We start from the raw sequence: 15859 nt of genomic DNA, 5'->3' as shown, positions 1-15859 counted from the left end.
AGCAGGGGGAATAGCAGAGGGAGAGAGAGAACCAGACTCCCCACTGAGCAGCAAGCCCAATGCCAGGCTTGATTCTGGGATCAGATCATGACCTAAGCCAAAGCCAGAGATTTAACCAACTAAGCCACCCAGGTGCTTCAGTATCTATAATGCTTAATATCTGATCAAATCCCTTATTCCCAGGGCACCTGGTTGGTGCAGCTGGTTGAACGTTTGACTCTTGGTTTCTGCTCTGGTCATGATCTCACGGTCCTGAGATTAAGCCTCACCTCAGGCTCTATGCTCAGTGAAGAGTCTGATTAAAATTCTCTTTCCCTCTCCCTCTACCCCTACCCCTGCTCCCTCTCTCTAAAATATATTAATAAGTCTTTTAAAAAATTCCTTATCCCCTGATCTCAATAGTTTATGACCCTAGCCTTTCTTCAACAATATTACTGTCCAGATGGTTTAGCCAGAATCCCTTCATCCTTACCCTTGATGTTCCATCTTAATTTTACATTCAGTGACCCCCACCATGCTCTTTAGCTGTAAATCTCCATTTGTCTGAGCTGAGCCAGATTTCTCTCCCATACTATAAAATAAAATCCCATCGTAGTAGCATCCCTTGAATAAAATCTTCCTTACTGTCTTTAATGGGTGTCACAAATTTTTTTTTTCTTTAACAGTCAGGAGGGTGCTAATGGAGTACCACGACAAAAGGCCTAACTTCCTATAATGGACATTTCCTTGGTTTACCTGACAAATACTCTTTCTCTCTTCTAAGGAAAATTTCCAGTTCTCAGTATAACTGCCAACTGGCCCAGGGGTGGACAAGTGAGTCAGATGAGACCAAAATGAAAATTCTGTTGAGACACTGGACCTTGAGGATTCAAGCCAAGGACAAAAAAGTGTTGGTACTCCATTATTCTGATGGTCCATTAACTCTTGCTTTTTTGATTCCTGTGTCTATCACTGCCCCTGCCTTTTTGAAGATAATGACCATTCATCTGAGTACACGGTTCACAGAATCCCTTTGCAGTGGCCCATGCGGGCCAAGGTAGTAGAGCATAATAGATCTCTGTAAGTTTTTAAAAAATGTCTTTGTCCCTGTTGCCCATGGCCATTAAAGACAAAAGGTCGGGGGTAGGGGGATACTGGAAAAGGTGAAGTTCTAGTTACTCACTGATTTTTTGATTGGTAGAGAGAAAGCAACACCTACATACAGGGCCAGTGGGTGAGTGGAGGAAACATCTTTGGCTCTAGGAGGAATGGGGGAAGGAGAAATATTAATATTCTTTGTCTTTGGAACTGCCCCTGAAGACTTCCCCACACAGGAAAATGACCTAGCGTGACTCTCCTAAACTTCGGCAAGCCCCTTAAATTTAACTGACATCTAGATCTGATACTCCCTGCTGGATAACTCTGATCATTATTTGATTGTTATTTATTTTATTTTAAAATTATTTTTAAAGAAAATTTTAATCTAAATACAATTAATTAACATATAATACTAGTTTCAGACATACAGGTTAGTGATTCATCAGTCTTTTATAACACCCAGTGCTCACTGTATCACATGCCTTCCTTAATGTCCATCACCCAGTTACCCCATCCACCCATCCCCCTCCCCTCCAAGAACCCTCAGTTTGTTTACTGTGATTAAGAGTCTCTTCTGAGGGGTACCTGGCTGGCTCAGTGGGATAAAGCCTCTGCCTTCAACTCAGGTTATGATCTCAGGGTCCTGGGATCGAGCCCCACATCAGGCTCTCTGCTCCCTGGGGAGTCTGCATCCTCCTCTCTCTCTCTTCCTGCCTCTCTGCCTACTTGTGATCTCTGTTTGTCAAATAAGTAAATAAAAATCTTTTTTTTTTTTAAAGTCTCTTCTGGTTTGTCTCCCTCTTTGACTTCATCTTGTTTTATTTTTTTCCTTTACTCCCCTATGATTCTGTTTTGTTTCTTAAACTCCACATATGAGTGAGATCATATGATAATTGTCTTTCTCTGACTGACTTATTTCGCTTGGCATAATACCCTCTACTTTCATCCCTGTCGTTGCAAATTATTGCCATTTATTTTAACTCGACAGAGAAGGCCACTAGAAACAGCAGGTGATGGCCCCAGCTCCTGTCCCTCCATGCAGAACATCTGTCAACACCTGTGGACATCTTTTCCTCCCCCCATTCCTATGAACGTTGCTCAGTTGTTACATGGCATGGACAAATGTTGTTGGCTGGTGGCATGGACACACTGGACAAGCTTGGCCTTCGGTAAAACAAAGACTTGATTCAATTACTCAAACTGAAACAGGAATGCTTGGATGAACAAGCCTGCCAGGAAGTCCCACCGGAGGTACTCAACCTGTGCCCCTTCCCTCTTTGGACCAAGAACCTGAACTTGAGAGATGAATGGCTTATCCAAGGTTATGGCAAGGTTACACAGAGCTGAAAGTAGACACAGGTGTACATGCCTATTGATCAAGGCTGGCTGTGAAATCGAACTGCCTCAAATCTTGATTCTTTTTGCCACTTCTTATTCTCTGACCCTGATTTTCATAGTTTAGGATGTAGGAATAATAAAAATATCAGCTAATGGGGTATCCTGACATTTTGATGTTTTAGTTCTTGTCAGACATTTACCATAATGCTTAGCACATGGATATGTGTGTGCACACACATGCACATGCTTGATACTCAAAAAATTGTTCCCTGACATTAACTTTATCAGTGCACTTTGCATCCACCACCAATTGGTTGTTTTGTCACAAACTGATTAAAGCAGAACTGTCAAGTGAGGAACTTCAAAGCCAAAGCATTAAGTGCTTTGAAAAACCAGCACCTGGGAGGATTTGTCTCAGCATCTGTGATTAGACTTTGGGGACACAGTTCACCCCTTCATGAAGCAGACATTCAGAACTTTCTCCGAAGGGCTAATGCCTAATCTTCCAAAGACCAGCAAGAACAAGCTTATGGTCCGTTAAAATCAGATTTTTAAAAGATTTTTATTTATTTATTTGAGAGAGAGAGAGAGAGTGAGAGAGAGAGCATGAGAGGGGAGAAGGTCAGAGGGAGAAGCGGACTCCCCATGAAGCTGGGAGCCTGATGCAGTCCTTGATCCTGGGACTCCAGAATCAAAATCAGATTGATTGACTCAATATAGTCAGGGAGGACATTCCTCAGGAGTCACAGAATGCTGGTTGCCATGAGGGAAGAGTCTTTTACAAAGTCTGGGCTCTCACAGAAGGAGTCTGAAGCACGTGAATGGAAAGCAGAGGTCAGTTCTGGATTAGAAGCTCTTTCTGAGGGGAAATGAGTAGAAGCAGGGATTAACCAGGACTTGGGCTCTGCCTTATTCAGTTCAAGTTGCTGCAACAAATGATGACAGACTGGGTGGCTGAAACAGCAAAACATGTACTATTCCTTGCAGTTCTAGAGACTGAGAAGTCCAAAAGCAAGATCCTGGGAGATCTGATATCTAGCAAGAGACTGCTTCATTATCTATAGATGCCCATATTTCTGTTGTAGCCTTGCATGGATGACAGCTGGCAGAACAATCTCTCAGGTCTTTTCTCAGAAGTGCTTTTATCTCATTCACAAGTGTTCCAATCTCATGACCTCATCACCTCTCAAAGCCCATACCTCCTGATGGCACTCCTTGAGGGTCAGGGCTTCAACATCTGAATTGGGACAAGACACACACATTCAGTCCATTAGCAAGTGTTGTCATGAGGACAGCGTAGCTTATCAACTGGGTATCCCCAGGAATCCATGGGACTAGCAAAGCAGAATCTGGGGGCGTCACTGGTAGGAAAGCAGGAGTTCCCCAAGAGACAGTCCTCATAGCATTTTACAGAGACAGCATGACCCTTGAGAAACAATAGTTTCCGTGACCCATACACCAGCCTTTATCTATGCCTGTCCTCCCTGCTGGATTCACAGCAAGCCTACTTCTTTCTTTTCCAGTACAAATGGATTTCCACTCTCTGAATCCTGATGAATTTTTGCTCTTTTGTGGTTAGTATGTTGCCCCTCAGGATTCTGAATGTCTGGATTTGCAATCATGGAAACTGCCAAAGGTCTAGGGACCTGCGTGGCAGAACCCGGCCTCTACCACTATTGCCCAAGGTAGGAACTCTGGTCCCTTGAGCGTCCTGTGCTGCTGTCAAAGGTCTGTGTGCATTGGCTTATTGTTTTTTTTTTTTTAATGTAATTGCTTATACGTGGGTTTGATCATGCTCAAGTGGCCTTTCTGTGGAAATAGTGGCCAAGCTACACCTAGAAGTCACTGAAGAAAGTTCTAAGAACTCCCGGTTGGTATGAGGCTAGAGAGAGAGAGAGAGAAAGAGAGAAAGGAAATCTGCCTCTCTGCATTTTGCAAGTCCCTGCGCAAAATCTGTTGGCTGTGCACTCCTCACACGGAGATTCCAGGCAGGGAGGCCCTCCTGAGCCTCATCTCCCTGAGTTCCTCCTCCAGGAGCAATCCCTAGTTTGAGACCAGGGTTAGGGAAGGAAGAGCAGCAAAGCAGGGTCCAGAAGGAAGGACTGCCACAGACCATGGAGCACCAGAGGGCCAGGCTGGTACCTTCTCCATGTTGGGGTACAAATGGGCTCAGCTCAGCAGGTACAGGGGTGCCCTTGGCCCCTCTGGTGGGCTTTGCAGTGCCCCAAACTCAGGAAGAAAAAAGGCTGGCTCAGGTGACTTATTTTTGACTGGGGAGGAGCTGACAGCAATGGAAATAAACAAGTAGGGAATGATGTTGGAAAGTTGGAGGGTTTGTCCTTTATATCTCAGCTTTCTCTCCTATCTTCCCTTGCTCTGTAGTGTGTTCTCAAAGAAGATTTTGGCATGATATTCCTGTTCACTGATTTACTCCTGAGCTGTGTCTTTTCTGCTGTTCAGCTCATCTGGTGAATTCTTTTACTGTAAAAAGTATCTTGCCCTTGCAAGGGCAAGGGCAAGACCTGAGAAATCCCAGAGATTTCAGCTTGCCACCGGCTATTTGGAATGCTGGAAAGGATTCAGAGTAGGGGAAATCGTCTTGAACATCTGAGACCACCCCCACATTCAGCGGTCCCCTGGACACAAACCCAGACCTTGATACTGATCCTGAACCATGCTCTCAACTCAGACCCCTGTGATCCTCGCCACAGTGCTTTCAGATCAGTGCAGCCATGCCCATAGGCACAAACTCTTAAGCCTAGATTCTGTCCTGAGAGGTCTGTCCCCGACGGCCTGGCTCCAAAGCCTCAGAGATTGAAGACAGTAGGAACACCATAGGACTCACCCTGCCACCCTGAAAGGAACCATGCCATTTGGAACCCCAGAAAGGATTCAGAGGAACTGAAATCTGCATTCCTACCTCTGGACACCCCCATATTCAGCAGGCCCCTGGATGCAAACCTGGAGCTTGACACTCACCCTGAACAAATCCCTCGACTGCCCCCTCCCCCAGAAAGATGGACAGAGTGCTGGCAGATCGGGCCTGCCATGTGGTGGGCCCTAACCATAACCTTTGGTTTGGTTCTCAGGATTCTGACCCCTAAGGCCTTGCAGTAGGTGCCCTACAATTTGGGGACACCTGGGCAATCCCAGAGGACTCAGCCTGCCGCCCAGAAGGAAACTGTGCCATTTGGAACTCCGGAAAGGATTCAGAGGAGCAGAAATCTGCATGCCCAGCTGAGGACACACCCACACAGAGCTGACTCCTGGACACAAAGCCAGAGCCAGACACCCTCACGTACACTGTCAACTCAGCCACCCAGACAGCTCTCCATGGGGTCTTCAGGTTAGTCCTGCCATGTCCCTGGTCCCTAACACTAACCCTTGGATGGGTTCTGTAATGATCTCCTCATTTCAGGTTATGTGGTGGTTCTGCAGGACATTGTCCTGGTGTGGGATCAAACACACTGAAGCATCCCGTGTGAAGTGGCAAACGTGGTAAAGAAATGACGGCTGGGGAATCTGAGTGTGGAGACAGCACGTATTTGTGCTGCTATAACAAGCTGACTGCACTTTGAAATCACCGCAGAGGAAATGACTCTTCCAAACATCCATGTTAGCACGACGACACGGAAGCAGGGAGAACATCAGACTTTGGGATGGAGGCCAAGCCCTCCCAGATCCAGGTCACCCAACATGGAGAGGACACATGTTAGCAAGAGACTCATGGGAGGATTAAATAATGGACCCCTGTATCTCAGGTGCAGTAGAAGCAGTGGACTTGGAATTTCAGTTTTCCACAACCTTCCACCACAAGCTGGTTAGAACTGTGCAAAAGCAGGAAGGGAAGCCCCAGTAAAGTGGACGGGGGATGCCAGAAGGGGAGGCTGGAAGGGGGCGCCTGGTGCTCAGTGCCCATTACAGACCCCACATTGCAATCCCCCACAGGAGAGACTCACCAATTCCAGGCCCCACAGGGGAAGCCGGAGGTTCATCTCCTGACTTTTTGTAGGAGCTTTGCAGCTCAGCTGGTGAGAATTCTCCATCACTCTGCCTTTCTCCAGGGGACTTTCCTTCAAGCACCCTTCCCAACTTCTTCCTCCTCCATGAAATAATGTTCCTCTCCTTTGTTTCTCGCACTTGCCTGTGATGGGACCGTAGCTTGCTCAGCCCAGACTGCCATTCTCTGCTCTTCCCAAATAAACCCATGCTGCTGGTCAAATAACTGGCAGATGGAGTTTAAGGCAAATCGAACTAATACATTCAAGAACTTGCAAGGAAAAAAATCAATATGCACAAATTAGTGGCACTCCTACGTGCTCAGAAGGAACCATCAGAAAGAGACTACGGAGAACGATCTCATTTACACCTGCATCCAAGGCAGCAAGATACCCGGGAGGCCCCTGAACCAAGAAGGTGACAGACCTGTCCTCTGACAGCCCTGCAACAATGACGACAGACAGGGAGGGGGACACACGGAGATGGGGAGGCACTGTGCTCAGGGAAGAACCCACACTGGGAAAATACCTACTCTCCCCAAAACCGTCTACAGAGTCCTCACTCTGGCTCCTGAATTTCGGGACTCGGCACAAGCCTGGAGTGGGTGTGGACACGGGAAGGACCCCGCAGGGCTGAGGTGGGGGGAGCACAAGCACCGAAGCAGGCGGACGCTCCCTGACTGCAGACCATCTGAGGAGCCCCAGGAACCGAATCCGCGAGCACACAAACACAGACAAGGACCGAGGAGCACCCGAGCCCAGAAAGGGGGGACCCCACAGCCCCGCGCACAGCACAGCAGGAGGCCACGTCTCCTCACACAAAACGACGGAAGCCCCAGTGTCTACACAGGGCGCCCTTCCTCTGTGGGGTCCTGAGACCACGAACCCCTTGACAGTCCACTCAGGCGGCTTCTCCTCACCTCCTCCAGAGTCCTTAGGAGGTCGGACTGCTGCCAGTGTGGGCGCGTCCTCCACAACGGGTCCGGTCAGTGTGGCTGCAGAGCCACACCCTCCTCAGCTTGTCCTGTCAGGGTGGGAGGCGCCCCACATTCTCCAGAAGTCTCCACAGTGGGTCCTGAAGAGGCGGGGCTCCGGGGCTCCGAACCCAGCTGTGGCTGCGCAGCCTGGGCTCAGGGCGGGAGCTGCGGTCTGGCGCCCTCTGCAGGCGGTGGAAGGCAGTGCAGGACTGTGGGAGCTCACCCTTCAGTGGAAGGTCCTGCTCCCTCCCGGGGTCCAGCTGACGCCATTTCATTCCGGAAATTCAAGCTGCATGGAGCCCAATACCCCCCAACTTCCCCCCAAATAGCTAAGGAACAATGAATTGGAAACAATGTGGAATTACAACAGTCCTTGACCCAAAGAGTGGCACTGAACATGGCCCTGATGCAGACCCACACTCTGACCTCAACTTGGTCTCAAGCCTGGACCCTACCCTAATCCAAGACCCTAACCCTAGCCCCCAACCCAAACAATGTTCACAAGAATCAAAAGGTAGAAACTGCAAATATCCATCAATGGCAAGTGCATAAGCAAAGTGTGGTGAAGGGTTTGAATTTGGGTTCAGGTTCAGGTTTTAGTCAGAGTTCTAGATCAGGCTTTGGGTTTAGTGTTAGGGTGAGGATTTAGAGTGAAGGACAAGGGAACAGAGTTATAGTTTAGGGCTTTAAGTTTATGATTTAGGCTTTAAGACTCAGGGCTTAGGGGATAAAGTTCAAGGTCAAATTTGGGGTTTGGCTTCATGCTGAGATTTGGGTTCAGGGTTCATGACTTGGAGGTCTGGTTTAGGGTTTGGGTTCGTGGTTCAGGGCTTGGATCCAGGGCTCAGGTACAGGCTTTGGGTTCCATTTCAGGTTTGGGATTCAGGGTTCTAGTTTGGGCTTTAAGGTCAGCTTAGGTTTCAGCGTTGTTAGGGGTTAAGGTTAGGTTTAGGGATGACACATTTTCTTCAGTTGTCATCATGGACAAAAAAATTCTATATGGAGTTTCTAAGTCAGAAATGTATTTCATCTGGGGGCGCCTGGGTGGCTCCGCGTGTTAAACCTCTGCCTTGGGCTCAGGTCATGATCTCAGGGTCCTGGGATCCAGCCCTTCATCAGGCTCTCTGCTTGGCGGGGAGCCTGCTTCCCCATCTTTCTCTCTGCCTGCCTCTCTGCCTACTTGTGATCTCTGTCTGTCAAATAAATAGAATTAGTAAAAGCTATTATATGATCTTTTACAAACCATTTCCTATCTTTGCATTCTCATGTGCCAAGACAGACACGGATTATTTAAAACCCTGAAGAGAGTGCTCTTGCATTTCAATTGCCTGTAACCTTCGTGTAATAGATTTATGATTGATGATAGATTTATAGTTAAAATATAACTATTTTACATATTTACTCTCAGTAAACGATTTCAACCTATGCTCATTTAAGTAACTTGGTGCATAATCCCTTTTCTATTAAACCATAATGCAAGGACCAATGCCGCGTTTCCGAGAGAACCCCAAGCTATTTTTCTAGAATGGCCGTATGCCTATATATCAAGGTGTCCTGTTTTCACTCCCTTTGTGGAGCACCTACCCTGGAGGTCATGTAATAACCCATGACCAAAAAAAACAAACAAAAAACCCAAACATCCAGGTCGAAGTGCCATCCCTGCATGGAGAAGAGGAGACTGCTCAGACAGATCCCGGGCAGGCATCTCAGCCCAGGCCTGTGCTGGGGAAGCTGGTTCCTGGCTTTGGGCGCAATCTGGAAGCCAGCAAACTGACCCAAGAGTGCAGCTGGCGTTTAGGACTGATGATCTTTTTGCAGCCAGGCCGCGCGAGGACACCTGCTCAGGGAGCCAGGCTAGGAGGCTGCCCAGAGTGGGCGTTGGCAATGCTCGCAGCCCGCCTGGGCTTTGCCCTGCACCCCAGCCAGGGCCCGGGCCTCAGGCGGGAGGGGGGCGGGGGCGGCGCAGAGAGGGGCTTTGCTAATTTCCAAAGCGGGAAGTGAGCTCGCGGAGGACTCAGGAGGGAGGGGGGCGGGGGCGGGGCGGGATCGGCCCGGAGAAGGGGCTTTGCTAATTCCTGAGGGGGGAAGTGAGCGCGAGGAGGATGCAGAGGAGAGTCCGGGAGGAGGTGGAGGGGCTGGCGGAGGAGGGGCGCGCAGCGCCAGGGTGCTGTGCTGCGGCCCAGTCGGGACTGCAGGACCTACAGTACTCGCCGCCCTTGCGCTCCCGTGCTCCAGCCTAGCCTCCGAGGCCGCGCTGTCCTGTTCCCGCTGCCTGCTGCCCCTCCCCGCCCCATATCTTCTCCGGAGGACCCTCTGCTCACAGGTAAAGTGATACCGCACCGCGCCCTCACCTGGAGCAGAAAACCCGGGCCACGAGCACGAGCGGGGTGGGTGGGTGTCGGGGCCCAGCCTCCCGCGAACCCCAGGGCACCGGGAACACCCCGGACGCCTCCCTGCACCCCGTCCGCCAGGGGTCTGGCCGGGGACAGCGCTGCACGAAGTAACCCCCACCCCCCCGCCAGTGGGCGGGCTAGCCCCCATCGTTTGGCAGGAGCATGTCAGAGCCTCCTGCCATTCCCAGGGCACCCAGAACCCAGAGAGTGAGGCCTTGGGTGCTTTCTGGCGACAGATTCAAGGCAATTCTTCGACTTTGGGACTTCAGAGTTTACATAGTTTTCATTTGTGATTATTATTTTTGTGTGGGGGCCATAGCTTTTCTTTTGACCTATGGTTGTTTTCACTCCCGGTTCTGAAGAAGCCCCTAAATCCTAACCCTGTTGAGGACTCTGAAAGCTCTCAGAGCAGCAGTGCTGGGGGACAGTGTGGACACATGGTTTGGTTCTCCTCTGGCCTGATTCTGTGGCAGCCCCGCCTCTGTCCTCCTCAGACTTCAGAGCAATATCTGAACAAGTGGAGAAGGGACCAGGGGGTCAGGAAGGTGGCCACCAAGGAGTGATTCTCTGGAGGGTGGCTGAGCTAGCAAGTGAGCATGTTAGTCCAGCTCTGCCTGCAGTCGGGATGGAGGGGAACAGGGGCCAGGGAAGGGGAGGAGGAGCAGAGAGCAGGGACAAAGGGACCAAAGAGGAGATTCAGATGAAGGGAAGTAATGGGGAGGAAAGAGAAGAAACTCTAGAAGACAGGCATGTAGAAAGGAAAAGGGATGAAGTGGGCATTGGGAAAGGGCACCACCAGGGAAGGAGAGAGGGGAAGGGAAGAGGGAGGAAGAGAGGAAAGGGGAAAGGGAGAAGGGAGGAGTCAGCATGCCAGGGCTCCCCCTGCATCTGGAGAAGAGGTGGCTGGTCCAGCTTGTCAAACAGGGTGCTCACTCTTTGGTCCCAGTTTCTGCTCCCAGTGCTACTGGGCTTTGCAAGGAAGGCAGGCTGTCCCCTGGGACCTACTGGAGCCCACTGGAGCCCACAGGAGGGTGGGAGAGGTAAGATGCCACCGGGTCCTGTCCTGAGCTGCTCCCAGCCACCAGCCTCACCACATGGTGCAAGAGGGACCCCAGAACAAAGGAAGGACACAGGCCCGCATGTCCTCCGGTGGCCCTGGGCACTTAGCTCATCGCAGTGAACCACACCGCCTCCTCAACCCAGGCTTTCAAAGCCTCCTTCTTCATTCCTGGATTTCATGTCTGTAGGAACATGAGCAAGATCTAACTCATCTCCGACAGACAATTCTGACTCACCCCGTGTCAGATTTTTATGAGTGGCTGTGATAGAGTAAGATAGCAATGCTCCAACAAACGGACTGTTTCCTCCCACTTGACCTCAACAGTCTTATACATTTTCTTAGCGAAAACATCTTGTCTCCTTCCATTAAGCTCATAACGTGGTCTAATAGTATACATGTGCCTTCGTTAGATGCGAAGCGATACAGAGGTCCTTTTTTTTTTTTTTAATTTTACAAGGTAAAGTCAGTGAACATATCCAACTTGACGAATACGTCTCTAAAATGTCAATCCAGGCAAAGATTTTTCTGCCTACAGTTTGGAGCCTACGTGGTGACGTTTTTAAAATGCTTTCAGTCCCTCAGTGAGGCTCTTAGAAGCTAGCCAGGGCTTACTACGTGCCAGGCACTGTGTCAGGTGTTGGAGCTAAAGGGAAGGAGAGCTTGGAGGCTGGCTGGGGAGGGACATCCATGACACAACCACAGCTAGAAACGGAGGCCAGTGCTAGAAAAGAGAGAGCAGGCTGCATGGAGAGTGTGTACCATGGGGCTTGTGAGCTCAGGAATAACTGGGAGTAACTGGAGTGGGGAGATAGGGGAGAGGAAGAGGGTCTTCCCATCAATGGGAATCACCTGTGCTTGGAGGCAGGCGCCATGAGGGGTCTCCACAGGAAGAGGGAGGCAGTGTGGTTGAAGGGCAGAGAGATGGGGCAGAACAGGCATCAGTCAGTTGGAGGGCTATGAAGAAACTGATGCGAGGATTATGGGTGCCTTTGGAGGACTGGGAATTTGTTAGAAGATCAGTGCAGATTTCTATGGAGACAAATGCCAGGAACTGATAGGTCTTTGAAAGGTCACTCTGGCTGCCTTTTGGCAAAGGGGTTGGTAAAAGGCACTTGCAGGTGTGAACACACCAGGTGGGAGGTGAGTGCAGGAAATCAGGTGAGGGAGCATGGGAACTTGGTCCGGGGGTATATAAGGGAGAATAGCCTTTAAGGAGTTCCACAAATTGGCACCAGCTGTGGCTTCATTACAGAGCTGGAAGGTGGAGGTGGGTGTGCCCTGGAGGTTACAGAAATTACATGAGAAAGGGACGTCTTTTTAGATCTTTTTTGCAACTAGAGGAACTCTCACCTTATTGATAGAATTCCAGAGTGGGAACCGATGGACATGAGGACATCTTTGAAATGTCTGAATATGTTCTTCAACATCTTTGCAAGTGACGAGGAGACCTTGACCTTAGGAGGCCTCGGCCCTCTTTGTAGCCAAAAAGATTTCACCTACAGATGTGGGTTCTCCCTTTTAAAGTCAAGGAGACAGCCCTTCCAAAGGACACCTCCTATCATTTTACCTTCTCATCATAACTCACGTGCTGGGATCTCCAAGACCCTCTGTTCCAGGTTGTGAGTATCCACTTTGGCCGGGCTGGTCTTGCCACCACAGGAAATCTAGAGCCTGTAGTGCTATTAATAACATCATCTAAGACTGTATTTGCTGCCCTCATGGCCTCTTCCCACCATGACTCACTGAAGCTTTTTACACATTGTATCCATTAACCTATAGTTCCCAAAACTCATCTTCTCTAGTGCCATTAATTTTTAGGGGGCCAGGCAAACCTTAAACTTGTCCCCCTTAATTGGATCCCTGTGCCCCCACAATCTCTGAATGCCTTTCACCATGATCCTTGAATGAGATCTGAGACCACTGCTGGTACCTAACACTTCTTGGCACCTTGTTTGTTCGGTTCTTGGAAGAGGAGGTGGCTATGGAGGTGAGTGGGGATGGGAGTGGGAGGATTTCTCCCTTCACTTCTCTTTTTGTTTTTTCAAATAATGGGTTTTGAGGGGGAGGGAAAGGTTAACCAGACCATTTATTTTCCATCTCCCATCCATAAAATGTTTACCACTCCCCACTGGAAGAATTTAGATCTTTCGTTTGAATCTCCAGGAAAATCTCCCAAACCCAGACCACCACCATGTGGATTCAGCCATCTTCTGATTCACCTCCAGATTGTCTCCTCCTAACTGCTCAAGCCACAGGTTAAGGGCGAAATGTTCAATGCCCAAGCAATATAGTGGGGATCACGTTTATCTAAGCAATTGCATGCTGCTCTGTATCTGCATACAGGGGGTCTCTCCCAAGCCTTTCCAACCTCAGCAAAACAAGACAAAGCCCCAGCGATCTGTGGTATATATCATTCATTCATTCCTGGGTTCAACACTCATGGCGGATCCCCACCAAGACAGTGGGAGAGCAAGGACTGGAGAAATCCTGGAAGCTGAAGTCTGAGGAGGATTTCAAATTCAAGTCAGAGATGAAAGAAACATCTGGACTAGGTCCTCAGGTACATGCAGTATTCTGAACTGAGGCTAGAACCAGAGACCATTCTAAAGAAAGGCCTCTACAGGTGGGCTCTCACAGGTGGGCTCCGACTCAGTTTCGTGTATATTCTTTCATGAAATAGCTCTTCGGGTCAACATGCAGAAGAAAACCATTTAATAAAACTGACAATGAGGAGAGGAAAGGGAAGCCAGAAGGCTTGTGAATGGGGAGAGAGGAAGAGCCAGGGCAGAAGACCAAGAATCCCTCCCTGCCCTCCTTGCTGCCAGGGAGGTCTGAGGGTCTAGTTTCCACCTGGGATCCCAAGTCCAGAACAAAAGCAGCGGGGCCAAGGCTGGGGAGGGAAGGTGGTCCTCAGCACACGGGAGTGGGGGTGCCCAACGATGGGGGCTAGTGCGCCCGCTGGTGGGGGGCACCTCGCAAGGCACTGTCCCCAGCCCGACCCCATGCGGACCCGGGTTCGGCCCAGCGTCCGGGGTGGTCCCGGTGCCCTGGGGTTCCTGGGAGGCTGGGCCTAGACAACCCCCCTCCCCGCCCCCAGGTCGCGTCCCCAGCTTTCTGCTCCTGGTGAGGGCGCGGCGCGGTGTAACTTTACCTGTGCGCAGAGGGTGGTTCGGAGAAGCCTTGGGGCGGGAAGGGGCAGCAGGCAGCAGGAGCGGGACTGCAGGGCCTCACGCAGGAGCCCACGGACGGCGAGTCCGGTGGGTCCTGCAGTCCCGACTGGGCCGCAGCACAGCACCGCGGCGCTGCGTGCCTTTCCTCCGCCAGCCGCTCCACCTCCTCCCAGACTCTCCGCCACATCCTCCGAGAGCTTACTTCCCGCTTTGGCAATTAGCAACGTCCCTTCTCCCGCCGCCCTCGACCCGCCCCCGCCCCCATCCCTCCTGAGTCCTCCCCGAGCTCACTACCCGCTTTGGCAATTAGCAAAGCCCCTTCTCTGCGCCGCCCCCGCCCCCCTCCCTCCTGAGGCCGGCCCGGGCTGGGGCGCGGGACCGAAGCCCTGGGGGGCTGCAAGCGTGGCCAGCGCCGGCTCTGGGCAGACTCCTAGCCTGGCTCCCTGAGCGGGTGTCCGCCCATGGCCTGGCTGCGAAAAGGTCATCAGTCCTGTTAACCCTGGCTGCACTCTCCAGTCAGTTTGCTGGCTTCCTGATTGCGCCCAAAGCCAGCAACCAGCTTCCCCAGCACAGGCCTGGGCTGAGATGCCTGCCCAGGATCTGTTGAGCAGTCTACTCATCTCCAGGCAGGGATGGCACTTCGACCTGGATGTTTGGGCTTTTTGATTGTTTTTTGGTCATTGGTTATTACATGACCTCCAGGGTAGGTGCTCCACAAAGGGAGTGAAAACAGGACGCCTGATATATAGGCATACGGCCATTCTAGAAAAATAGCTTGGGGTTCTCTCAAAAACGCGGCATTGGTCCTTGCACTATGGTTTAATAGAAAAGGGATTATGCACCAAGTTACTTACGTGAGCATAGGTTAAAATATTGTTCATCTCCTACAACAAATGGGGTATGCTCTTTAGTAAACTAATTCAAGTCAATTAGAGACATTGTCTTCAAGGGATAACATCATAGAGACTAGAATCAGAATCATACTTTTGGGATCAGAATCATACTTTTGGGAAAATTGGGCCCAGGTTTTTTGTTTTGTTTTATGATTTTATTTATTTATTTGACAGACAGAGACCACAAGTAGGCAGAGAGGCAGAGAGAGAGGGGGAAGCAGGCTCCCTGCTGAACACAGAGCCTGATGCAGAGCTCGATCCCAGGACCCTGAGATCATGGCCTGAGCCGAAGGCAGAGGCTTAACCCACTGAGCTACCCAGGCGCCCCTGGGCCCAGGTTTTGATGGCTTCTTTCCTCAATCTTATAAAACCTATTTGAACTCTACTGGATGCCAGAACTGCTTAAAAATATTTGGTCCCTTGTAATTTTAACCTTCCAGTATTCAATGCACCTGATCCATGTAATATCCTATAGTATTTTTGTCAAATGAAGACTCTCAAAGTGTGTTTCTTGGGAGACACTTTTCAATTGGTTGCTTACATTTCTGCATTTATTATTTGTTCTAGACCATCCTTTGAAGATGGTTGTATTGAATAGACTTGGAAGACAGAAATAGTATCTTTTTTTTTTTAACTTAACCTGTTGTGTTTGCAAATATTATCTGCCTCTGTTTTGATTCTTTTTGTGGGAACTGAGGCTCAGAACTGATATATAACTCCCACCCCTACACACACACACACACACACACACACACAAACACACACACACACACACACACACACACACACAAATACTGTTAATATTCTGGCTACCTCTATTGCTGTGAATAATAAACTATATTATTTCTGAACCATGAGTCTGCGTCTTCTATCAACACCCAAGAAACCACGGCAGACTCATACACCAGCTTTCAAATAAGGGAAAATAATCTCAGATGCTTTATATTTTTTGA

The 15859-nt window shown here is 49.9% G+C and overlaps 1 long non-coding RNA gene across 1 annotated transcript in view; it reads right to left on the bottom strand.

The window, feature by feature from the left end:
* LOC131819938 (uncharacterized) overlaps window positions 1-14199 on the bottom strand; it is an 84579-nt gene extending 70380 nt beyond the window's left edge. The window contains exon 1 of the long non-coding RNA XR_009349394.1: window positions 13995-14199. This is a non-coding gene — a long non-coding RNA (uncharacterized LOC131819938). The remainder of the gene's footprint in view (window positions 1-13994) is intronic.
* Between the last annotated feature and the right edge of the window lie 1660 nt (window positions 14200-15859).

Source organism: Mustela lutreola, chromosome 17, assembly GCF_030435805.1.
Source record: "Mustela lutreola isolate mMusLut2 chromosome 17, mMusLut2.pri, whole genome shotgun sequence".
NCBI lineage: Eukaryota > Metazoa > Chordata > Mammalia > Carnivora > Mustelidae > Mustela > Mustela lutreola.
This window is presented reverse-complemented; position numbering and strand designations above follow the sequence as displayed.